The sequence below is a fragment of the Ictidomys tridecemlineatus genome, chromosome 13, assembly GCF_052094955.1.
Source record: "Ictidomys tridecemlineatus isolate mIctTri1 chromosome 13, mIctTri1.hap1, whole genome shotgun sequence".
Taxonomy (NCBI): Eukaryota; Metazoa; Chordata; class Mammalia; order Rodentia; family Sciuridae; genus Ictidomys; species Ictidomys tridecemlineatus.
This window is the reverse complement of record NC_135489.1, coordinates 5,927,186-5,953,402: the sequence shown is the minus strand read 5'-3', so window position 1 is coordinate 5,953,402 and position 26,217 is coordinate 5,927,186. Positions and strand designations below refer to the sequence as shown.

Sequence of the window (26,217 nt, the reverse complement as noted above, 5' to 3'; positions counted from 1 at the left end):
AGGTGTTGGCATTTTCTGGAAGTTTTTCTGGACCACTTACATAAGGTGAGGTTCAATTTTGCTTCAACAGGAGCCCTTGCCCTGGAGCTGCCTGGAGCTGGTGGTCTCCAGATTGGTGTTTTAATGGAGGCACGAGACTGCTTGTTAATGATTTTATATTGAATAGTTTAAGAACATCTTCTAATGTTATTCAGAGTATTTCTGCATTTCACAAATGTTGAATCTCTATATCTCTACCTATATGCTAGGAAGCAGTACTTTTCCCATAAAAATAATACGTTGCAAATCACTTATAATACTATTTACTTAAAGCATATTTCCATATTTGTCACATAACAAGGGGAAATGAAAATTTAGGATCTGATTTAAAGCAGACTTACAAGGCTTCTGGGATCCCCAGAAGTGCAGAGATGCAGCTACCCTTCAGGCTGCAGGCGTGTCAGGAGCATGGGATGGGGAGGGCTGGTGGGGGGGGGCAGAAACCACTCGAGGTGTAGAAAGAGGCAGTGTCACAAACACCTTCAACCTGGGCCAGTGCCTGCTTGGAAACAAAGCATGTATGAATCAGTGCTATTTTATTCACAAAATGATATCATTTTATTGGCCAATGTTATATTTTTTACTATTAAAACAATTATTAGTGAAGAGATCAATATTAAAATTATTTTGAAAACCAAAATAAAAGATCAAATTGAACTTTATGAATTAATGTAATGAAATAAACATTTAAATGACAAACCCCTAATCATTAAATCTATTTTATATTGTCAAACATTTTATATCATTCTAAAACAAGAATATTAAAATAATAGGACTAAGGAACCAAACTATTAAACTCTGCTGAGGTTTAAACATATTCATTCACATTTAACATTCACAGAAGTCCTATGACGTCGTAATTAGCCCATTATTGCAGTAATTGTATTCACACTGATGGAAACTGAGGCCCTGATGCCAGGTGATACCCAATGCTCTTTTCCTCTGCACTGTACCCAGCCTCATAAAGGGTATCCCTGCTGCTCAGAGAAACTGCAGCATCCATCTCCTTTGAAGTTGAATCTGAACACATCACTAATTTCTTCCACTGGGATATGAGCAAAAACAATGCCGGGGACATGCATTTTTCCCACCCGTACTACTGTTGACAGCACACAACTGGCGCAGAAACCTGAACCCACATATAGGAGTCAAGTGTGGGTAACTTTAGAACCCCACAGAACTGGAGGGCACGTGGAATGACATTGCTAGAAATATTCTATTTCAGCCATCTTTTTTGTATATTATTGTGTCACAGGAACTATTTATTTACTATAATTAGTTAGCACAATGTCCAATATCATAATAAGTCAATTGGATTTGCCACATTTTATGACCTGGCTCACCATCACTACCATCATTCCCGCCTGCTGGTGGTCACTGTTCATTGTCAATAAGTGGCGCTATCTGAGGAACAGCTAAAAAGTCCCATGAAGCCATTCCCAAGGGCAAGGAGCTGCTTACCTGCACACCCACCCTGCTCTCTGCAGGGCTTCTGCACTTGGACCTCTTCCCCAATTCTTTCTCTTTTCTGCTTACATCTTGTGCAGAATGGCAACCCAAGTTACAAATCACAGACACTCTGACCTTTCTTTATAACACCACTCCACACATTTCTCTGAGTTTATATAATTTTTTTTGAGAGAGAGAGAGAGGGAGAGAATTTTTTAATACTTATTTTTAGTTTTCGGGGGACACAACATCTTTATTTTATTTGCATGTGATGCTGAGGATCAAACCCAGTTCCCCACACATGCCAGGTGAGTGCGCTACCACTTGAGCCACATCCCCAGCCCAAGTTTATATAATTTTATTCTATTTTCAGTAAATATCCTTAGAGCTTCTCCTTTTCCCCTAAACATTTTTTATGACTCTCTGTGCTTATTTAAAGTTAGATTCTTTCTAATATCAGGTTGTTCTTTAGAAATATCTTGAATTAAATTGAAAGTTGTCTTTAATTTTGTCTGTTAATATATTGCCAGACCATAATTTTCTCTTCCTGGGAAGAAGACATATTTGGAGGTTCAGGCCAGTGGAAAGAAGTGTATGGAAGTCCAATTGGATTTCAGCTGCACTTAGGCCAGTGTGGAATGTGCACACGAGGGGCTGGGATATGCATTAATAGCAAGTGGGTACAAAGATCTTCTTAACCTGAGTACTCATTGAACAGGCCTGGCTCTTTATATTAAAAGTTTTTTTAAAATTTTATTTTTCAGTTGTAGGTAGATACCTTTATTTTATTTATATATATGTCACTGAGGATTGAATCCAGTGCCTCACATGTGCTAGGCGAGCCCTCTACTGCTGAGCCACAACCCCAGCCCTACATTAAAGGTAATGAAATGATATAGCCTTTAATGAAAGCATATTATCTGCCTGAAATGGGCAGACAAATTAGTCTCAAAACCATTTTGAATCTGCAGACTTATAGAAGTGAAATCAATACCTTTGTCATCATTTCTTCCCTAGAACAGGCATATGCCTAGCACATAAAAGTTGTACACACATTCTTTTTTTAAATAGAATTGACTCTTCTCCCATCTCTGGAGGTGGGCTGGTGCTTTCACTGTAGTCCTAAATTATAACAGTGTATCACCACCTCTCCATTCACTATCCATCAGCTTACCTTGCCCTGGTTTCTGGGACAAATAGGCACAGATTGTTTTTCGAGAAGTATCCATGGTAGCATGTCAGAAATACAAACCAAACAAAGAACTCACAAGTAAATAAAGGAATTAGGGCTGGTGTTAAGCCAATAAAGACAACCATTTACTGGGATTGATTCTATGTCAAATATGGGATAAAATGAGAGTATTTTCATAATCAAATATTGACAAAAATTTAGAAGAACTGAAGGCTGGTGATGAAAGGAGACTATGATGGATTTCAAGAAACCACATGCGTGAACAAGAGCTCAGATGAGCAGGTTCACTTTTTTTGTGATTCTCACTGTTTATTCATGACACGAGTATTTTTTAAAGTTGAATCTGAAAATGGTGACATATAAAACACATTGAAATACACACTCGAGCATTTGTAGAACTTATGTCACTGCTCAGCATCATGGAAAGTGAAATATTTTGAGGTTTCAGGAAGGGACTTGACTCTCAAGCAACACCTGGAGAAAGAAATGGGATGCAGCTGCTTAGTTTCTATACCTGCAATTTTAAGGGGGAAAAAATCATATAGTTTCTAGATAGCGGCTGAATAGCAAAATGGCCTAAGGTGTGCACCAAAGATTTCTTCTTGCCTTGTACATCCATGGGAACATTTTTTTCTTTTGTGGACAAGTCTATTATATTTTTTAATCCCATGTTTTCTTTAGCAGTTTTACTGAGATTAAGTTGACAAAAATTATTTATATCGAAGGTGCATAGCTTAGTGTCTTGACAAACATGTACATTGTGAAGTGGTCACCACCCTGGCTAATTAACATACCCATCACCTAAAATAGTGACCAATTTCTTCCTCTGCTCTCTTAGCAAATTGCAAGTACACAATATAGAACTGCTAACCTTACTCACTCCAGGATGTATCCACCTTCTATAACTAGAAGTGTGCACTGTTTGACCAACCTCTCTCCATTCCCAACCCCAGCCACTGAGAGCCCCCCTCTACCCCTGCTGCAGTGAACCTGCCATTCACACCTACCTGTGAGTGACCCTGCCATCTGAATTTGTCTCACATCATTCAGCATAATGTCCTCCTGAATCATCCTGTTGCTCTACCCTTCTGATCTGTCTTCTAATTAAAAATTAAACATAAAATTGGGATTCTCTGTATTCTACTGTTTTCCCTGCTATTTTTTGTGAGATCCCTTTAGAGTTTCTTTTTTTTCTCTATTTCCACATACAAGAAACGATATTCTACCCTTGACTTTCTGAGTAGGCTTTGTTTCACTTAGTTTGATGTTCTCCAGTTCCATTCCTTTAGCAAATGATATGATTTCATTCTTCTTTGTGGTTGAATAAACTTCATTCTTTACATTTATCACAGTTTCTTTGTCCATTCGTCTGTTGACTAACACCTGGCTGGTTCCATATCTTTGCTATTGTGAATTGCACTGTTATATACACTGATGTGCTTGTATCATTATATTATTGATTTCCTTAATAAGACCCCTAAATGCAAGAAATAAAAACAAGAGTCAATAAGTGGAATGGCATCAAATTAAAGCTTCTGCACAGCAAAGAAAATGAGCATGAAAAGAGAGCTTACAGAATGGGAGAAATTATTTGCCTGCTACTCTTTTGATGAAGGATTAATATTCAGGACATATAAAGAATTAAAAAATGTAACACAAAAAAATAAAGATAAAAACATATAACCCATATTTTTCTGCTTTAAGAGACACAAAACGTGGTATACCAAGAAGGTAGGAAAGGTGCAGTACAATGTAAATCTTCTCTGTCCACAGATGATGCTGGCATAGAGAGATCACTTACTAGGGAAAGATGCTATGCAAGCAGACTCACCCAGGAACCTGGAGGGCTGAGACTCATCCATGTGCTCAGTTGCAGCCAGATGGAAGACTGATCAATTTTATGGTTGGCTTATGTGAATGTGAACCATCATTCACTTATGTCGGGATGCATGCAGGTCATATTTTTAATGCTTGGACACAGAGCTTCTTTGCAACTTTAGCTCCCTACAGTGATGTTGGAAATACCTGAAAGTGGTTTTAATTTTTATCGTTTATCTTTTGGAATGGCTATGTAACTTATTACACCATCCAGGATGAATGAAGCTGGAACTGAGAACCACATCACTCAACACCATGTGTGGTACTAACCTGGCAAACCAAACTTGTGGTCCTGATTCCAACAATGCTGGGGATTTTGGCTTACTTTTAAAGGTACTGTTTTATTTTATATTTAATATTTACAAACCAAACTAGTGTGTAAGTCAGCATATATCCTCCTGTACTTGATTATCATGAAACATGGATTGGCTTCAGTGAGTTGTTTAATCTGATGTTATTTTTGGATAGTTTCTTTTTCTAAGTTCTTTATATATGCTTCCTTAATAATATGAACTCTTTTGTTATATTAAAAATCTCTTCAGTTCTACATTCTTATTTCTGTCTGGCTTTGTCTACACACATATCTATTTCTCTGAATTTTGCTCTCGTAATTTTCATTTTTAAACAAGCATGTCATACATACTAAAAATCGTCCTAAATATATATATGTATATATCTTAATATGTTTTTAAGTGAACTCCCTGTAAAAATAAAATAAAACTAACAAATAAGAAAACAGCAACAAAATGGATGGGCAGTTGAAAAAAATAAATACCAGTACACAATGCCTCAGCGATCTTCTGTCTTGGATTTGCAGCAGGGAGTCTAGTCTCTGACTCACCTCTCAGTGAGGTTAACCTCGTGTGCTCAGGAGCTATATGCCAGTAGAATCCCACCACCCCTGTACTTCTGTGCCCAGCTTCTTTGATGCAACATGATTTTGCATGGTTCATCCATGCTGATTTGAGGGGCACTGTAGCTGTACTGCATTGCTCTATAAAAAGCCAGTCAGAATTTTCATTATATTTTTGATTGATTGATTTTATTTTTGATTTCCACAATATTTATGCATAATTGTGAGATAAATGCAATATTTTGATTCCAATATACAGTAGAATGACTAAGTCAGTTGAAAATTTGATGACTTCTATGTGATTTAAGTATATCCACAATAATCCCTCTTAACCAATTTGATATAAGCAATCAATAGAGCTCAGACCACCCACAGAAAGGGAGCGAATATTTCCAAAGTCTTCATTTAACAAGGGTTTAATATCCAGAATGTAGAAGAGGCTCCAACAAGTCAGCAACAAAAATGCAAGCAGACTGATTTAAAAAGAACTAAAAGTCCATTCTATTTTTGAAGGAGATTTAGAATGTTTGGAGTTTTTAATGTATGTATTTCATTTTTTTCAAGGATAAAATTTGCATCATTTTAGATAACTTTTAATTAGTGAGTAAATATTTTTATTCTTGTACCATAAAATAAGAAATTTCCAATATTTTAAGCATTATATATCTCAAAGAAGCACATAGTGTGATGATGTGCATTTATTAAAAGCAGAGTTAATCTTTGCTGCTAAAAATTAAAAAGTGTTTAACTGCTAGATGCAAAGAAAGAAAAGGGAGCTTTCAAAATTCACATAGTTCCATGTTAATATAAGTGTCAATGACAGAAAAATGTTCAGTTGGTGAAACTCCTTGTGATTTATGTTCTTGAGTATATGTCATGATTATAAAATCTAAAAAAATAGACCTATTAAATGAATCAAATTACAATCCAAGTGTGCAAATCAGAGCAATTACACTTTTATTTCACTAGATATTTTAGTAGATATATTAAAAATAGATATTTTTATGATATGCCTTATTGGAAATAATTTGGAAGGGCAATTGATAAGAAGTCTACCACATCAACTGGGATTCTACACAAACACATATGCCTAATAAATGGACATTTATTTTGGTTATTCTGCAGTTTATTCCCATGTAATCTGATTTTTTGGTTTAACTAATACCCTCGAAGAGAGTTTTTTAAAATTTCTTGTAATAAGAATAACATTTTAACTTAATGAAAGAATACTATTAGCAGAAATAGAGAAGATGAAAATTGTGAGAATTGAGTTACTTCCTAAACTTGAAGCATAGAAGATAATCAGCTTGAATGTAAATGGTCCTCTGAACTGCTGAGTTTAACACAGAGAGAATTATAGCTCTGAAAATGGTTGAAACATTCATCATGTAACTAATAAAAGCCATTGGTATGAAGTCCTATTTGTAATAGCATTTAAGATAGCAATTCATATGCTTTCATTGTTCAATGTACATAATTTATAGGTAAAATGTTATTAGTTGCTCATGTTTTATCACTGATTCTCTGGTGGAGTATAAAGTTATATAAGTTTGCTCATTAGAGTTTGTACTGCCTGTGTCCTGAGGCCACTCACAGAAGATAATTTACTCTTTCAGGCAAAGTTAGTTAGTGTACTGGGTCCTGTTGATAGTCAACTCAAATGTGTATACACATACGCGAAAATACGTTTGTGCATTCCAGGGACTGAATGTGCCCTTCCAAAATTCATATGCTGAAACTCTACTCACCAGTGTGATGCCTTTGGGAGATGAGAAATCTGGGAGGTAAATTAGTTTAGATGAGGTAACGAGGGTGGGGTCTCCGTCATAGGTTTAGTGTCTTTGTAAGAAGAGCTGAGGACAATTTTTCTCCTTACAAAAACAAAAAAGAAGTGATATGATAATGCTCACCTGCAATTTTGTTTTCCATGGTTGTAGTTACTTACAGTTAACTGTGGTCTAAAACTATTATGTAAAAAAACCCAGAAATAATTTAAAAGTTTTAAATCATGCTCCATTCTGAGAAGCATGATGAAATCTTGCACTGTCCCACTCCTTCCCACCTGGGATGGGACTTGTCCCTTTGTCTAGTGTATCCATTGTGTATGGACTATTTGTTCATTAGTCTCTTAGTAGCTCCCTAAAAAGTAAAGTATTCAAATTACTCTTATGTAGTCATTTAGTGCCACATCAAAATGCCTCCATCCTTCATCTCACTTCACATCATCACATAGTCCTCTTATCATCTCACATGATCACAGGAAGAATTCTGAGAACAGTACAGCCCTCTGCTTTCCAGGCCACTAAAAGTTGAAGGAAGCAGCTCACTCACTGTTCAGGCAGTCCAGCACCTATCCATCTGTCCTGAGACAGCAGCCCCGACACCCTCAGCCTGTCAGGTGAGGCCCTGAGTCTGTCTCGGTATCCATGGGCTCATCTCTTGCCATCCCAAGGCTTCCTCCCTGAAAGCCCCAGTTTTTCACGTTCTAAGATGTTGAAGCACACATTCATGGTGTTGAAGCACACATTCCCCATGCTATTAGATGCTGCAACAAACGCTCAACTGTTGCCACTTCTGCACTCAATCCTACTCTCCCTCAAATGTCATCTCTCTACTCTGAGCAGAAATGTTTCCTGGTAGGAAGGGTTTTCCTGATGAGGAAAACTTAAGGAAATTCCTCCTTCCCGACTTCTCAAACTCTTCTTTTGTGTCACACTATTTCTCTCTGGATTTCAATTACTTAAGTGCATCTCTGTTGCCCATTGGATTGTTGAATCCAGGTCTTCCTTTGAGGACATATTACCTGGAGTCAGGAGCCTTAGAGGTCTTACCATGTGACCTATCATGGGTCCCAGATTTGTGGCATATCCTAAGGACTGGACAAGTAGTAGGGCAGAAGGAAGGGAGCAGGGGAGGGAGGAGAGAGGGAGCAGTTCCTGAGGGTCTCCAGCACTTGCTGTTCATCTTCTTTTGCTCTCCTGCTGGTGCTCTGGGTTGTTAGTGAGGGGCGCTAAAGCACCGATGGCCAAGTAAACAGGAAAGCTCCTCAACATGCTGTGGTCACTGTGTCCTGCTGCTGCAGAGAGCATCTCAGTGGGTGGCTTCTTTATCACTTTATCCTTCCCTTCCTATTTAAGCACAGAGAAGGACGTTTGTCATGAAGGAATAGCTAGAAGACGAGGCACTTCAGCCTTCTGAATCTTTGTCCACCTCTTCTCAACTTGGCTTTTAGGCATTTGTGATGCATTAGGGGGACAAGAGGCTGTATTAAATACTGGAAATGGTTCAAGTGCCGTCTTGTTTGCATTCTCTTCCTAGTGCTCTTCTCTCTGCAGCCCTACTCACAGTGAATTGAAATGGTGCTTTCTTTATTTTAGGAAAGTGGAAGGACATAGTTCCTGAACAAGACTGCTAATGGAAGCCCTTGAATTGTTAGCTTAACAAAGACACACTTGAGCCCTGCTCTTTGTTATGACAGTCACTGGGCTGTGCTGTGGGCTGCTCTGACCAGCCACCGGGGTTATCTCCCACTCATCATTGAGCTAATTAACAGAACTTAGAAAAATATCCATTTGGGGCAGAAATATTATCTTCCAAGAAGCCTAATTTATGAGGACCAAAATAACTCATCCCAAAAGGTCTGTTTTGACTTATTTGTTGAAAAATGCTGTGACTTTCATGGTATTTCCTGTCAGTGAAATAAAAAAAGGAAACTTGAATGCAGCTAATGGCAGGTGTATTATTATGGATGCTCTAATATCTGTCAGCTCTGAGGAACGAGGTAGCAGGAGTCTGTTTTAAGCCCACAACTCTCTGGAGTCTAAAACTATTCAATAACTTACTCAGCTTGAACAATTTATTATTTTGAAACCTACTCCACAAGATGACAAGATTAAATTATTCAGTCAATATCGCAGTGTTGGCTTTTGTCATGGATATATTTAATTTAGTAAAAAACATCGAATGACCCATTTATCTCATAGTTACCATTTTATACACTGCATTTGTTGACACCATATGTTTTTTTTTTCTTTCTTTCTTGGCTTTAAGTACACTAATTAATTCATGACTATAATATATCATCCACAATAAATGTCCCCAGAGCTCTTGCAGGTTAGAAAACTGGTCAAATACATATTCACTTAATAACATTTATCTTTGTACTTAAGGACATCATGTGTATAATATAGGAATTTTCCAGTAGGAAGTGTCTACACAATGGTTGTGGAATTATTTATTCTTCAGTATAGCTGCTGTGTGCTGAGCACATTTTAAAGTCTCTTGCATACACAACACTGTGTCCCAGGGGAAAATTCCTTCCTAAATTTAAGCTATTACATTGATACAGGGATAGATTGGCCCAGAAGCAAAAGTGTTCTTTTCCCCCCACTCAATTCTCTGGATTTCAAAATAAAATTAAATTGACTTTCTAGATGTTATTTAAATGAGATGTACAATCCTTTGGGCTATTTTTCCCTGTATGCAGGCATAACTAATTTCCATTATTATTAAAACAGGACCCTTTGTAATCTTCCTCATTCTTTTAAGCTATAGATAGAAACAAGTCTTTCATATTCAGACAGAAGTCAATTGCTAAGTACTCAGCTAGGAAGCACAATGGCTCCAAGTTTTACAAATGCATTTTCTTCAAAATCTTGAGCATGGACAAATATTTTAACTATTCAACTAATAACAACTTACCCCTGCTTGCATATCTTTGAAGAGTAGATTTCAATTAAATCCGATAGTCAGTCTCTAAATTAAACTTAAGTAAAAATATAAATAATTGAAGTCATTTGGACATTCCTCATTGCATATCACAAGATATGTAATCAATGAGGTCAAAAATTTAAAGAAATGAATATTTTTTAATATTCCATCTTTCCGAGTAGTTTTCACTTTGCTTCCCCATGAACAGTGAACAGGAGAATTATTGAAGCTGTACAAACAAGTGCTTCTCAAGCCTGCTTTTGTAGCATAAAGTCTCAGGAATCACACAAGATATGTTGACGTTCCAGCCAGTGGCTCTCCAAGATGAGTCCCACACCAGTGGTTTGCACACACTGTGAGGACCTTGGCTGTCCACCAACAGGACCCCTCTGGGATATTTTCATCACATTTCCAGCCAGTCCTTCCAGAATGGAGTCATCCTATTTCCTTCACAAAAACTTCCTACAGAACTATGAATCTAAGCTTGTCCTCTCCTTTGCTGGCCAGTTTCCCTGCCTCACAAGCATGTGGTTGCCTTCAGAAGGCAATCCTCAGTGAATCATCTGAAAAATATTTCCTCGCACATTTCTCTCATGCTTATTTTGTCAGCTTTAGCTCAGCCTCTTGAAGCTTGATGTAAAAATGCATAAGAAAATGCAAACAGGTGAAAAGAATAAGACAAAATTACATTTGAAAGTGGGAAAAAAGAACAAGAAAAATAAAAAGATCAGCTGATCACAAGGTGAGAGTGGAGAAATGAGGCAGGATTAGCTTCAAGATTACGGGGAATTATTAGAATAGGGCTTTGCTAACTCTGGGCTTCCAGTATTCCAGCATTCCAGGTGACAACAGATGATACCAACTGAGAAGTTGGGACGAAAGCTGAAAGATAGGCCCTGACAGACATCTTTATTGATGGCTACAAAAGTAATTTTTTAAATAAAGTGAATCACATTTTGCTTTGTACTCATATTTCTTCCTATTAACTATAATCTTCTCAGTTTGGGAATTATTTGTTGTAATAAAATGGTCTGAATCGGGGACTTTAAAGATTGGTATTATTTTTGCTCTCTCTTATTGAATATACAAAAGCAAGAACAGGTTTCTCTTGTTATCAAATGCATACAAACATCTCAGCTTCGTTCTTTTTGTATTTTGTAGAAGTGAATCAATAAAAAAGATAGATAAAAAGTCAAACTAGCCTGCCATCAAGATAAAGCATTGCCCTCTTTTAGTGAATATTTAAGTTGTGGCATAAAATGGATCGTAAACGTTTTGGTGTATTATTTATATGGAGACAGCTTTCCTGTCTCTTAAACCCTTACTCTGCCCTGAGTGCACAGGGGACGCAGCAGCTTGGAAGAGGCACTAAGAGGCATTGGGTAAGAGCACTATCGATTCGCAGGGGCTGTCTGCCAGGTCCTGTCCCGCTCCAGCTGCAGCACCTGCCTTTCTGATTGGACTGGTGCAGGGGATGGCTCTCCAGGCTCGGACTTGTCCTCCCAGCTGACAACTTGCCCATTGGGTTTAGCATTACCTAAGGAAGCTGCAAGTATTGATCACTTCTCTTGGAAACACAGCTGTAGCGATGAGATGTTAAATAGCAGTGAGGTTCAGACATCCCATGCCCAGCCGATGCATTAACTGTTTGAACACTTTTACACCAGATGCCAGATCATTTTAAAATGCATCCTTGTCATTACAAGGAGGCCTGTTGGACACTAGGAGCTCTGTGGTTAGTGAAGTGGGAAATAAGGTAATGTCTGCAAATGTCCAATTTTCACCTGTCATCTTGTATTCTTAAGTGGCTGTTATGTCAGACTGCCCCAAACCACAGCCACCCCTTTCCATGTTTCCTTCCCTTCTCAGAGTTTATGGATAAAAAGGAACAGGTCTTGCTGAGGTGTGGCTCTGCGATTGAGCCTATGTTTACCATATTTAAGTCCTGGGTTAAATCCCCAGCTCTGCACATCTGAGTGCACATGCACACCCCACACTCCACCACACACAAATGCACTATCTTTGGCACAATTAAGTAAAAACAGCATAACATGTTTCTGTAGCAGTTCATTCCACTTTATCCCCATGTCACATGCTCTTAAATAAACAATATTGTTTTAGTAATAAATTCTTAGTTGAATCATCAATGTCACATGTGAAAGCTAATGGAAATGCCAGTAGATTAAATGGTGTTTAGTTTAGCTAATGATGCCTCTTACGGGAACATTAACAAAAGTATTATTCAATTTCCTATAAAACCAATAGAAAACTTATCTTAGTAAAGGATAGACAGATAAATAGGTAGATGATGGGTAAATAGGTACGGTGGGATGTCATGAGATCCCCAGAAGAATGAGGAGATTTGATGCCTTAAAGTATCTAGTTAATTTATTTAAATTACACCTCCAGTTTATGATTCCTTATTAAGTAAAAATTGATGATCCAGTTAATGTGGCATTCAGGCCTTTATTTTGCTCTTCTTCAATTCCTTTAAATCTTAGTTTAGGTTATTATCTTGTCTGAAAGAATAGTAGACATGCTTAACAGATCACACTCAAGGAATCAATTTTATTGCTGGAAAAGATCAATAATGAGGAGGTTTAAAAAGAAAAAAACTCTAAGTTTAGATTTGGAAGTCTTTGGGGGAGGGTGTGTACAATAAAAAATAAAGACTGGGATCTTAAAGAAAATAACTATTTTTTCAGTTATGCCCCTATTCAATCAGTTAATAAACCTCTCTTGGTCCTACTTCATGGCCAACATGAGGGAGCTGCAGAGAACATGGAGATGAACAAGTCCACATGTAGCCAGAAAGGGCAAGAAGGCTATGGGAGGCCTGAGATTAGTGATGAGAGGTTTATGTAGCAGAATACAGGAGGACGCAGCAGAGATCAGTGTTAGGCATCTCTTGCCACCAGTATCTTCATCTGCAAAATCTTTCTTCCATATTTGCTTTGTTTTTGTTTTTGAAGTTTACTTCTGCCTAAGTAAAAGCAAACTATATCTAAACTACAATATGAGTTTTTGAAAATCTCCTTTCTGCTCCTTTTAAAATAAACAGTCTTCAGAACCAGGCATGAATATTTTAGGAAAGTAAAAATTGGGGCCAAATTGGTTTTATTTCAAAAGAATTTTCTTGTATTTTTCTCCTTTAATCAATTATTCTGAAATGGATCTGTAATCAAAGAAGCCTCACACAGACTCAGAACTGGCCATTGGTAGTAAGCATTTTGGAATTTTGAAAAGACCGCTGATAAAGTTTTAATGCTGCACTTCCTTAAAATGGTAATTTCTAATCTGGGGGAATATGGAGAAATAGATACTAATCTAGCATGGATCTTGGAAGTACACAAACAAACTCATTTACATAGTAAAATTCAAAGAAAGACAAAGTAGGAAATTGGTATATATATGCACTGTGTATGTCCATCCAAAGGTATCTCATGCAAATTGTATGGAACATAGGTTATAAAAACATAGAGGATTGTTTAAAAAGGTCTTATCATGCAATTAGAAAATTCTAATAGTGCACATACACTTTTCTGCATTTTTAAAAGATTGTTTTGAATATACTATATAATCAGGCATAAACTTGAAACTGAATATATAAATGGACAATGACAGATTACATATAAAAACAAATATCTGAGATAAAACCTCTGCAGCAATCAGTCCAGAAAGATCACGTTCAGTAAATGACTGACAATATCCCTAATTTTCACCCATTTAAATCTCAGCAACAATTAGATTCCACAAACTACATAAACTAATCCAATCTAGTTGAAGTCCACAGCTTTTCTGTGTGGACAGCCTCCACTAAGAAGACATTGAAACCTTCTTTATTTTTTCCACCATACCTATTTACCATACCTGCTCACCTTTCTGCCTTTGAGTCTCTGTTAAACAGGAATGACTTGGTTAATCCTTTGTGCATAATATCAATGAAATATTTAGTTATTTTTAAGCTACTTGCAATATTTACTCCAGAATCCATAATGATGTTTACAGTCTATTTAATACATGAACAATTAAAACAGAGGATTCTGCAGTCTATACATTTTCAATGTTACCAATATTACTAACAATTAGACATCTTATTATTTTAATGTGAACAAAGCCTTATTAGAATGGTCAGTCATTCCAAAGTTTACATTTGCTGAATTTCTAAGAATGAGCAGAAGTTATTTGAGGAAGAAAATACATAATTTATACCAATGATCATAAAGTAGTCATATTTTATAACTTTTACGATAAAATGATAGTGTTTTGTTAAATAATTTTAGATGTCCTTTAATAGAAAAAATTAATTGTTGAATCAATAATTTTACATGTCCTTTCATAGTAAAAACAACTCAATGCTTGAATCAAAAAATTATATAAATTAAAAGTTTAATATAATTCTTTTAATTTAATGACTGTGGCCTTTACTATAGATATTATTTGTAAAAAATTCATATTATAGTTTTATCATTCCCTAAAAATTATCCATTATGTTTTAATAATATTTGAAGAATACTCTTAAAATTTTTCTATCACTCCATCAAATCCATCAGTCTGCCATTGGTATTTGATCTCAGATGGGAGGAATCTGCATCCATGTCTCGCACTTCACTGCAGTGCCTCACTGGTGTCTGACAAGCTCGCAGGTAATATTGGAGATGTATGTTGAGCAAAGCCCCACCTCTGTGCCACGGAGTAGTTCTGTGTTCTTACTGTCCCCAGAAGAATATCCATCTGAAGTTAAAATCCCTGTTGTAGCCCAGCATCCTTTTCCTAATTTCCCTATTTAATCATATGTTTTGTCTTCAGTTTTTCAAAGCTGGTTAGGTGGCCAGGAAAAGTCTGTGCTCCTTCCCATAAACTGAACTTGTTCAGAAAAGTGTTAATCTTCCAGGAATGACCTTCACCAGTCCCACCCCAGGTCATCTCCACATGTCTAACGGTGGTTCAATGAAGTCAAGTGGAAAAGAGGTTTACTCTTCCTACGTGTGGTCCATGAAAGCCACTTTCCATGCACTGCTCTTTCTCCCGTTCTGTGCCCAGGTCAGGGAGGGCATCACAGCGATCTTGGAAGCTTCTGGCCAACAATGGAAGAGCTGCTTTTCTCGTGTGTACAAATACTAGAAGAGGCAAAACGGTCTTGATGCACCATTCCTATCACTAATTGAACTATCACATATATATATATGTGTGTGTGTGTATATATATATTATAAATATAGTATAGATAAATGTAGACAATTATAGGGAAATGATAGAACAGGGAGATTATTATTCTCATTCCAATAAACACCAGGATTTGTTTATTTTGTTATAATATATGCAGACAAACTGCAAATGAAGGCAGCCCTTTCTCCTGGCTTCCTAAAGTACAATGGAATCAGATGCTATTACTTATGTTTGGCAGAGACTCAAGGCTGCAGGCAGTGAGGAGGCATAGGGTGGAAAAGGGCAAGTTCCAGGCATATGGGATTGGAGTGTGTCAGCACAGGAGCTGGATGTGACTGACTGGGAGCAAGGAATCTTATGCAATTGGTTTGGGAAGCATTCTTGGACTTCTCTGGTTAGTTCTGAGTTGTAGTCAGGGACAAAAGAGAGAAGTGTTCAGTTTTTGACACACTTCTAACTATTATAAGCAGATAGAAATTAACATGCATCTGAGAGTATCGTGAGATTTTTAACATGTTGCATTCATATATTCAATAATGATGATCAAATAAAATTTATTGTCTCACTATGATGTCAACGTGGATTGTTACACTTAATATTCACCAGAAGGGCCATTTCTCAAGAGTGAGAGAACTCTTCTCTTCATAGAGGATGGTGTCTGCTCTGTATTTATTTTGGTGTCTCTGTTACATTGAGTGCATATTCCTGATAAAGAACTGAACACTAGGCTATGTACTAGCAATGCCACTTCAGAAAAAAAAAAATGAAACAGACCAACTTAAATTTAGATTTCCCCAAACTATTACCCAAGCTTACCAAACATCCCCTGAAATCCAAAGTAAAGGACCTATAGTTGGAGGATTCATATCCAGAATTCTTCTCAAACTTTGTCAGTGAGGAAACCTAATGAATAAAAACATGATTTTTCTAAGACCTCAAATAACTATTTTCCTGGTCTCTGGTAGTGCCTGAGCTCAACACAGTCCTGTTAGCATCTCCATCCAACTGAAAGCCACTGGCTTCCTACAGGTGATCTTTGCCCTGCTCGTCAACATATCTGTATCCAGAACAGTGAATACCATCTTGCCCTTACCTTGGAACAGGGATCTGCCTGGGAAGCCATGCTGTGGGGGCACCCAGCCTATTCCCGCCCTCCTCTGCTCCCCAATTAAGACGTATTCCTTTAAATTCAATTCTGATACAATGCATACATGATTCCACCATTATTCATAAAGCCAAGAACCCTCTGAACGTGATTCCATTCGCTTGGACTTAACAGAAAGAAGCTTAAACTTTCAAAGAGGAATCACAGCTTTGCGAGCACCTAGTGCATTACTTAGACATGACCTATGTCATGAAGTGAAAATGTTCTCTCCTGGTAGACTAGAGGCTATCTAAATATACCCTGGACACTTTACAAAATGATAATTGATCGAGTGTCTAACTTTAATTAGATAATGCAGACCCTGAGTGCCAAAGTGTTCTAGGATTGCATGATGCCTTTCTAAATTGACTAACCCTTTGGTCAGAGATCCTCTGCTGGAGAGGCCCCCATACAAGGCTCTCTGTAACCCCAGGTGTCATTCAACAGCCTTCCTTTCTAAGCACTCCTCATCACCAAAACGACTTTTATGTATTTGTGCATGAGCAGCCTGAACAGTCCTTGGCTTTTGACTCATTTTTATGGGACTTATCAAAAACCAAAAGCTTATTCTATCTCCTCCTAAATAGGTTAGACAGGCTTATTCCTCTTGTCTGATGGCAATATTTTTTAAAAGCACTGAAACTGGTGGGAAACATCTGTAATACAAACTACTTGGGAGGTTGAGGTAGGAGAATTACAAATTCAAGGCCAGCCTGGGCAACATAGGGAGACACTGTTTCAAAATTAAATGAACAGTGACAGAGCCCAGTAACAGAGTGCTTATGCAGCATGCTTGAGGCCTTGGGTATCAGCTCTAGCATTGCAAAAAAAGAAAGGAAAAAAAGCCCACTTGTGCTTTTGCTGTCCTAATTCCAGGCTCCCTACTTGCTTTTGTGGTCTCTTACCCTGATGGCCCATCACTACTGAGAACATAAAACAGTGCTTAGTGAGTCCATTGGCCTCTCATGAGGTGCTGTCAATCTTCCCTTCTAACATTTCACTTCTCCACAGCACATCTGAATCCCGACATTTTCCTGCCTCTGCTGGAAGCAGAAATTAGCAATTATTTCAGTGCAGCTGTCGAACTTTATTTTTACCTTGTTCTTATTTATTGGCAACTACCACTGAGGACCTTAAATAATGACATATGATGGATCATCCCTCAGAACTAAAACTGGAGGTTTTGAAACAAGAGAATCTATCCCCAATTTAAACTCTCCTTTGTGCTTATAGACCTCTTCCTGGGATAAAAATCAACTAAGGCAGCAGAATTTATTGCTCTTTCTGGAGCTGGTCAGCTAGTCAAAACCTGGATTCCAAATCTTGATGGAGACAGCTATTTTTGGGTGTAGTACATACATTTGAGTTCTCCAAGTGCTGAAATGCTCACCTAAAATGGTCATGTTAGGGAATTTTGAGTGCACTCCCACTTCCTAGAGAAGTGGCTGCTATAAAGGTTAAGTCACTTACAAAAGGAGACATGGAGATAGGGTAGCTAAAGGAGTGCTCCAGGAAGCCATGTGCCAAGCAGACAGCTTGATCCAAAGTTGTGGCCCTCTCCAAACCCTCTGGTGGGATTCAAAGACATTGCTATGAAATTCCAATGATTACTTTCTGGTCTGGGGAGTAAATCATGGGAAACTACGTAGTGGTCTTCATTCATAGAGTTAATGGCACTGCCAAGATGGCTGATCCAGGCACCAGAAGATTTTGAATGGATTTTAGTTAAACCTCATTATGAAACTACTAATCATGGTTTAGATAATTTGGTTGATATCTTAAATCAGTATTGGCATGGAAAATTTAAAAAGAAACTTTGTTCAGGTATCTGTCACTTGCCAACAATGTAATCCAAGAATGCCCAAATGACAGGCCTGGCCAAAAACCAAGGTCTCAGAGTCCCTTAATCTGCTTCAGATGAATTTATCCAAGTTCTACTTTCCCAAGATATTTTAATAGGGTTGGTAATTATATGCCTGTTTTCAGAACCAATTAGAACATGCCCTTGCTAAAATGTACAATCCTTATAGTCACATAAAGTTTTACTGATTTTGTGTTTCTACCTTGAGATGAACTAACAATTACACCATGTGATGGAAGCACGCATTTGTGGAATGTATGATAAATAATTTTTTGTGTTAATCTCACTGAACTCTGGGGTGTCCAAATATTTATTAAAATTTTATTTTGAGGTATCTGCAAGGATATCATGAGAGATTCCCATTGAAATCTGCACACTGTATAAAACAGGCCACTTTTTGATGTTGATGGCTTCATCCAGTCAGTTAAAGGATGACTGAAACAGAAAGGTCACCCTTCCCTTCAGTAAGACAATTCTACCTGCCTGGCTGCCTTTGAACTGAGACATTCATTCATTTTTTTTAATTTGTTCTGGATTTATTCTGAAATATTGGCTTTTTCACTGGCCTTTGGACTGGAACATGCCCTCAGCTCTCTCTGGTCCCAGAACATTAGACATGGACGGGGGCTAAACCATTGGCTCTACTAGGTCAAAGCTGGTTTTCTTTGTAGATGTTGGGACCAGGCAACTTCCATAATTGCGAGAGCCAGTTCCTTATGATAAATCTTTTTGTGTGTATACGTGTGGGAAGTATTGCAAATTTCATGTGCCCTGCAATGGAATACACAGAGTACAGTCAACCCAAGAGACAGGCTATGCAAGAGCACAATAAGAGAACACAGGGACATGGGTTGGACTCAGAAGCCAAGTGAAGTGAGAGGAGGAAGGGAGAAAGACACCCCAGAGGCACATCCCCGCCTTCCTTACTGTCCCCATTATCCTGGGTAAGTTAGCTAATCGGATCAGTTTCTCTGAGTAAATATTTCCGTGACTAAAGTCTAAATAAACAATTCAGCCAGATTCCAGTAAACCCCCCACCAATACAAATGCCAGGCATCAGGTCCTGAGGTTTTTTCCAAACAAGTAGAATATATACATATTTTATACATATTCTGGAGTCTCTTAATATTTTTTTTCACATTACTCATATTATTATATGCATACATTCATACATATAGTATTGTGTTTACTTTTATTTATACCAATACTTTCTTTCTGAACTTAAAAACAATATTATTTTTTCCATGACAGTGGGCATTTTTCTTAAAAAAATTTCCCCCCAAAATACACAGTTTAAGTATAGTTTGTATGTCTAAGGTAATGATTTTTATTTATCCTTGACTCTGATCAATGAAGCTATAGAAATATGTGTAAGTGTGGTATTATATGTATATAAAATGGTAATAAAAATAAAATGAATTGGTTTTACATAAGAAAGAAAAATTGAAAAACTTTATGTTTATTGAATGCTAGTAGGCTGTAAATCAGAATTAATAAATAAATGAAAAAGTTTCAGGAAATCAATTAGTAATAGTTTTAAATTCACCATCAGCTGATAATTTTTCGAGTCTCCCTTCATTTTCTAACACTTGATGTCAATGTTCAGTCCACAGTCAGCAGGTGAGAATTGTTATCTGAGGAAAAAAAACTGCTTACCAGTGTGACATATTGCTAAGTGATAATTAATATTTTGGATTGAGACAATTACCTAAAAGTATGGCTTTCACTACTTTGTTTTTAGGTCAGAGATGAAAACAAAGCACTGGTATTTAATATTAATCCCTGTGATATCTATCTGAAAGAGCAAAGGAACATCCTTCATGCCCCTTCACATACAGACTCAACTAAATGTCCAGGTGAAAAATAGGTGAATGGACTAGAAACTGGCTCTAAGTGGGATGAAAATGAGTGTCCATATTGTAGAACAAAGGAGAATGACCAAATCATTCAAGTACTCAGATTTCCCAAAAAAAAGACCACCATGAATTTCATGACTACATTTTTGCTATCTGAATGACTTGGTGAAACATAAACGTGGACTGATTTATCTAATGGTGTGCCATGAGGGCCATTATGTGATGCGACATTAGGTCAGCCCCTGGAGTGATGTCTGATTGTGATGGTGAAGTAACATAGTACAGGTGCTAACCATGGGCTGTGCTGTCCCTGCTACCAAGTCCATCAGACTCATCTTTTGTCCTTGGTCACAGCTTTTTTCCAACACCCATTGAACTCTTGGAAATTTTTTTCTTAGTAAATGAAAGTCCTGTTGTAAATGTGACTTGTTAATAAAATCCAGATTAAGATTATAGTATGTATAAGAAGAAAAGAAATGGCAATCGGCACCATTAGGGTGAATTCTACTATCATTTCCCAAAACAAGCATTTATTTTCCCAAATAATATAACCCATGAGTGTACTCAGTAAAATAAGCCTGTAGTTTCTTAGGGAATTTTAAGAATCACCACCTACCCTACAATGTCACTTGACTTAGATGTCAGGTAGCGTTTACAGCACCCAGGGGCCTGGCTCCTCATGATTTGAATGGGAAGCAGTGTTAATGTTGCCCTAGGGATCCATAGAGTACCCTGCAGTATTTCTGAAACTTCCACGTGGATACAAATCAGCTGGAGATCTTGTTAAAATGCAAATGTTGATTCAGTGAGTCTGGAGCAGGGCATGAACTTACACATTTTTAAACTAACTCTTAGTTGATCTCCGTGTCACTGGGCAATACTTGAATCTATTTTGAATCTCTTTTTTTTTTTTTTTGAGCAAAACAGAAAAAATGTACACAGAACGCAAAGGCAAGGCTTCATTCTCCCCACCAGCTCATTGCTGAGGACCGTGACTGTGGCACGGAGGCCTCACCTTGACCTGGAGCCTTTTGACAGTCAGAGGGATGCTCCTGCTGATGCCACAGGTGACCTTCTTGCCCACTTCTTTCCTTCCTCCCTCCCGGGGGGGAGCTCCATGGACACAGAAAAGTGTGTCTGCAAGGAAGCCCTTCCTCTCCCTCTCCCTCTCCTCCTCTGCACCCGGCTCCTGCATGGACCACTTCCCTCTCTCTCCCTTCTCCAGCTCCTTGTATTTCTGCTCCCTTCCCCCTCATATTGCCCTGCCTTTCCCCTTCTGCACGCCTCCAGCCATTGGCTTCATCCTGTTTTCTCTTTTTTTCTCTGTTCCCTGTTCTCTTTCTCTTCCTTCTCAGTTACGACAATCATCTGTCCCACAGAATGACCACGCTCGAAATATGCTTCAGGAGTAGTGGGTACAGGGATGTGAGGAGTGTTAAAACACACACACACACACACACACACACACACGCACACACACACTCACACACACATGCTTACACTCACTCACACTCTCATACACACCCACACTCATGTACACAATTTCTCTTATACTCACACACCCCCTCATATCGTTTGTCAAGTCCTACCAAGTCCAGTTACCATCAGAATTAAGGAGATAGCTGTGAGTGTGTGTTTGCGTGTGTGCGCACCTGTGTGTGCATGAATAAATGCACAATCTACAAGATAGAGTTCATCATTTAATTGGGCAGCAGAGAGAACCACTGAGGTTCTAATTTTGTTCGGGGTGTGTCCCTCTTCAACTCCTTGCCATGTTCATTTAAGACTGGTGTGTGGCTTTGCCCTCCACTCCTCAGTTCTGCAGGATTCCTTGAATGCAGCCTGTTCTGTCTGTTTGGTTTATTTTTTCCTCCAGTGTAAACATAATCAGTTTCCGGAAGATTCTAAAACTATTCAGCAATTAAGTAAGGCAAGGTTCTGCAAAACGTCCTTCAGCTTGACTCAAGCCCTGGGTCTAGTGTGTTCTGTCACGGATCTGCCTGCCTCTCGGAGTGCCGCCCGATGAAGGTCCACTCTCCAGCTCTCTGTGATTTCCTTGGGGTCCCTTTGCACTCAGGGGGGTTTGCCCCATCCCTTCTTTGCCCTTCCCTTGCCTCACAGCTTTCCTTTGATGAGCCCTGGGAGCTCTTCCTAGGAGAGCCAGTTTCCTTTCTCAGGCTGATCTGGAGTAAGCCTTTCGGTAACAGTAACAGCAGGAGCCACAGATCCAGTGCCAACCGACTGCTGTGCTGGGCGGCAGACGGACCCTCCTTTCTTTGCATCTCACTCACGTTTACACACAGTGCTGCTCTTGTTTGGTTTCCAGGTTCCTTTTGTAGTAATGACAGCATTCCTGTAAGTGCCCTAACCCAATCAGCAGAAGAGGGCTCCAGGAACCAGTTCTTACACTCATTCTTCTGTAAGACACGGACCCCGTTCTATGTCCAAAATGAATGCTTCCATTTATTGTAAATTTCATTTGCATTAAATTGTTTTAAAAAATAAAACCTCAATTAGAATGAGTCATTCTGCCTATGACAATGTGAGAGGAAAATACTCCTTCTGATTCTTCTTTTATGTAATACGAGCTAGTATAATTTCATTGAATAAAGTTATCTAACAAATACTGGTCCAAATCTCTTACATTGGTGTAAATTATGGAGTTTTGGATAACAAATCCAGTGATATTAATTTTGAACTGACCCTCTCTCTAATGGTAAGATAAGTAACTTCAATCCCCTTGACTATCAGGAGGAGATGCTCTGTCTCACTTCCAGACAGAAGCAGATGTGCCACCTGAGCTTGCAAAACACCCTGTGTCTACATACAAGGTAAGCACCTGGAGAATCACCCTTCTGTGGAAAAGTCTCTTCTTTTTCATGGCTGTGAATGGACACAGAGTTCCCAAGTCTACGAAGGCATCTAAACAGAGTCTAGGATTCATGGTTTTATTTTGTTAAATGGTGTTGAAGGGAAATATTTCAGTAACCGTGGATTGGTCCTAAGATACAAAGGCAAAATAACAGCTTTGTCTACAGTTTTTCTTCCTTTCTAAAGTCTTCAGATTCGAGGAATGTTCAATTTCCACAACTGGGAAACATTTATGTTTAGCCATACAATTGAGTCATAGTATATTAACATGCCTTTGGCCAAGCAAGATGCCCACAGATGAATTAAGTGATATGTAAGTCATGGTACGTTTGTTACTTGGGGACAAAAACATGCTTTCCACTCTTGCTATTAATTATCTAATAACAGAAGCATTTCCAAAATACTATAACAACCAAAAATATGCTCCACACATTCTAAATTCCTTCAGCACGTAACACATGAAATTGTCTGATATAGATATTTCCCTCCATCTTAAAATATCTACATCCCTTGGCACTGTAAGCAACAAATTTTGAATTCTCACAGATCTCACTAGATGCAGTGCTCTGCTTGCTCTGCTGAGCCTACTTCCAACATTTAAGAGGCCCAGACTTGTTGTCTTTATTTCCTTCTCTCATTTGGGCTCTAGGATCCAATGAGTCACTCCGTGTTTAGCAACCCATTTTAAATATTGTAATCTCAACAATCACCTTCGGCTTAACATATGCAATTTTTTTTTTTACAGATACAGATTTTTAAGCAAATTTTATTCCCAGACCTGCATGTCCAAGTCTTCCTCACTTCAGCAAATGATCTCTTATTAATCTACTTGCCTAGTCTCAAAATGCTCTGTGACAGTTTTCTGTTGCTTTCTCACTCAGTGTTCATATATCAGCGATTCCTGCCAGGTTACTCTTCTAAAGACACTGAGTTCCAACTCTCACTCCTTTTGAGCCAGAACCTCTCTCTCAGCTCACAATAAATGCTCCCCTTGCTTATGGAGATATCTTCCTAGGTAGGTTCCACGTCGCCAATCATGCTCCTGCAGAGAAACAGGAACAACATTAGAACTGAATGATAAAAGTATCTTCTTTTGTTCATAAGCAATATAAGTATTTTTCTTTATTTCAAAATGTTTAGAAACTTTTATTCACCATCCAAGCATTTAAATCCCCTGACCATAGTCCATGAAGTCCCATGTCCCTGGCCAAAGCCTGTCTGTCACTCTGGCTTCATTACTACATTCATCTCTACCCATGGAAACCATGGCCATATACCTTCCCCTTCAGGAGATTTGCAATGGCCATTTCCTAGTCTGAGGTCCTGATTTGAATGCGTGGTGCTGTAGCTCAGGGCAGCATTTGTGTGAGAGTTTTTCCATATCTCCCCATGTTAAGTCCCACAGCTCTCTCTCTGCACCCCTGGTTATGCTCCATCCTTCTAGACAGCCTCCCCACTACCTAATATCAGAGCAGATACTTGTTTGAATATGTTGAGAATCCACACCCCTCCAGGACATAGGCAGTGTAATTAGTGGGCATTATGCATCCTGCTTAACACTCCAAGGCTTCTGGGACGTCTTCTCCTGTGCAGCAGGTGTGCACTGATAAAATTTCTGGACAAACAAATGCTTGTATGGAGAGATGATACTTGATTCACAAAACTCCAATTTGAAACTGATGAATAAAAGTAAAAATGAGATGGAAATGACTGTGAGGGCAGTGGTCATTTAACTATAAAAGGAGAATACAGTTTGAATTATCCAAAGAAAAATTGCATATAATTGCCTCATGGATTATTCCCTTTTCTATTTCAGTGAAACAATGGATAATCAAAATTGGATATTTCTTCATAATCTCATCACACAAATACCCACCTAGTTGTTGTGCAGACACCATGCTGGGCCCTGATGAGTGATTCCCTGGTGTTCCTCACTACCACAGTATGGTGAGGATGATGAGGTGACCTTGACCAGAGAGGACTTTCATCACAAAGGAGCAGGCGGTTATTATGTGACAAAGCTAAGGGTGCATTGCTACCATGATTATCATATATGAGAAGGACCACAAGGCAAGGAACTGGGATGGCCTTCAGAGTTATGATGGCAAGCAAGAAGAATAGAACCTCAGTCCCAGAAGAGCAAGGACCTGAATTCTACCAACAATCAATGAGCTTGGGAGGGTTTCCATCTGCGGGAGGAGCTCACACCAGCCCACAGCGTGATCACACCCCTGTGAGACTTTCACACAGGACCTGCTAAGTCAGCCCAGACTGCTGAATCACAGGGACTTTGAGAGGACCAGCCACCAAGTTTGTGACAAGTTGCTACAAACTCATGATCAACTTATTTACAATGTAAAAATGTTTTAAAATGTAAAACTGGAAAACTAGAACAAAGATTTTTAAACTATAAAAACTTAATTGTAAAATTATTGTTCAGAAATATCAAGGTCTCCTCTGAATCACTTCAGAAGCAGCACTAGGAGAAGAATGAAGATTTTTTTATCTTTTCTACCAGATTAAAAATTAGATCACAGTATAGCTAGAGGCATTTGTGCAAATTCATAGCAACTGCATATTTGATATAGTTTGTATTCCTCTTTGATTATATGTATGTTTCTTTGGGATCAGATCAGGTCATAGAATGTGTAAGGTGTTCTTTTGTCAAAAATAATGTGCTTGTTATTTCTTTTACAAGAATGAAAATAAAATCTGATTGAATTTTTCAAACAACCATACTGCAATTTTAGACATCTAAATTGCTCTTCTGCTTCAGGCAATGACAACCAAGTTAAACCCTGGAGTTTGGAGAATACTTTAGAGAATTTCTTTTTGCATTTCATCCTTTTATTTAAAAAAAATTGCTCTTGAAAACTTGTCAATGACAGTAATGCAACTGTGTTATTTGAAGGTATCCATGCAGTGTAGCTGCAGTAACTTTATGCAATACATGCTTCTGCCTCGTATGATCCCCACATGTCTGGGAAACTTTCTTTGGAAACCCTTTGTAAGTCAATTCTTCCAGACTCTGAATTATTAGATATTATACACATAATTATAAATCTTCTATTCAGCTTATATGAAAGAAATATAACTAGGTACATGCCATTTTTATAAAAATGTTTATAAAATTAAAAATACCAATTCCATAGAGTTATTAAAACATTGCAGTTAGATAAGAACTCTACAAGGTTCT

General features: G+C 38.2%; 1 long non-coding RNA gene across 1 annotated transcript; it reads left to right on the top strand.

The window, feature by feature from the left end:
- Positions 1-4,484: 4,484 nt before the first annotated feature.
- LOC144370099 (uncharacterized) lies at positions 4,485-25,754 on the top strand. Its single transcript, XR_013430039.1, has 2 exons — positions 4,485-4,891; positions 24,838-25,754. It is a non-coding gene; the product is annotated as an uncharacterized LOC144370099 (long non-coding RNA).
- Positions 25,755-26,217: the final 463 nt, after the last annotated feature.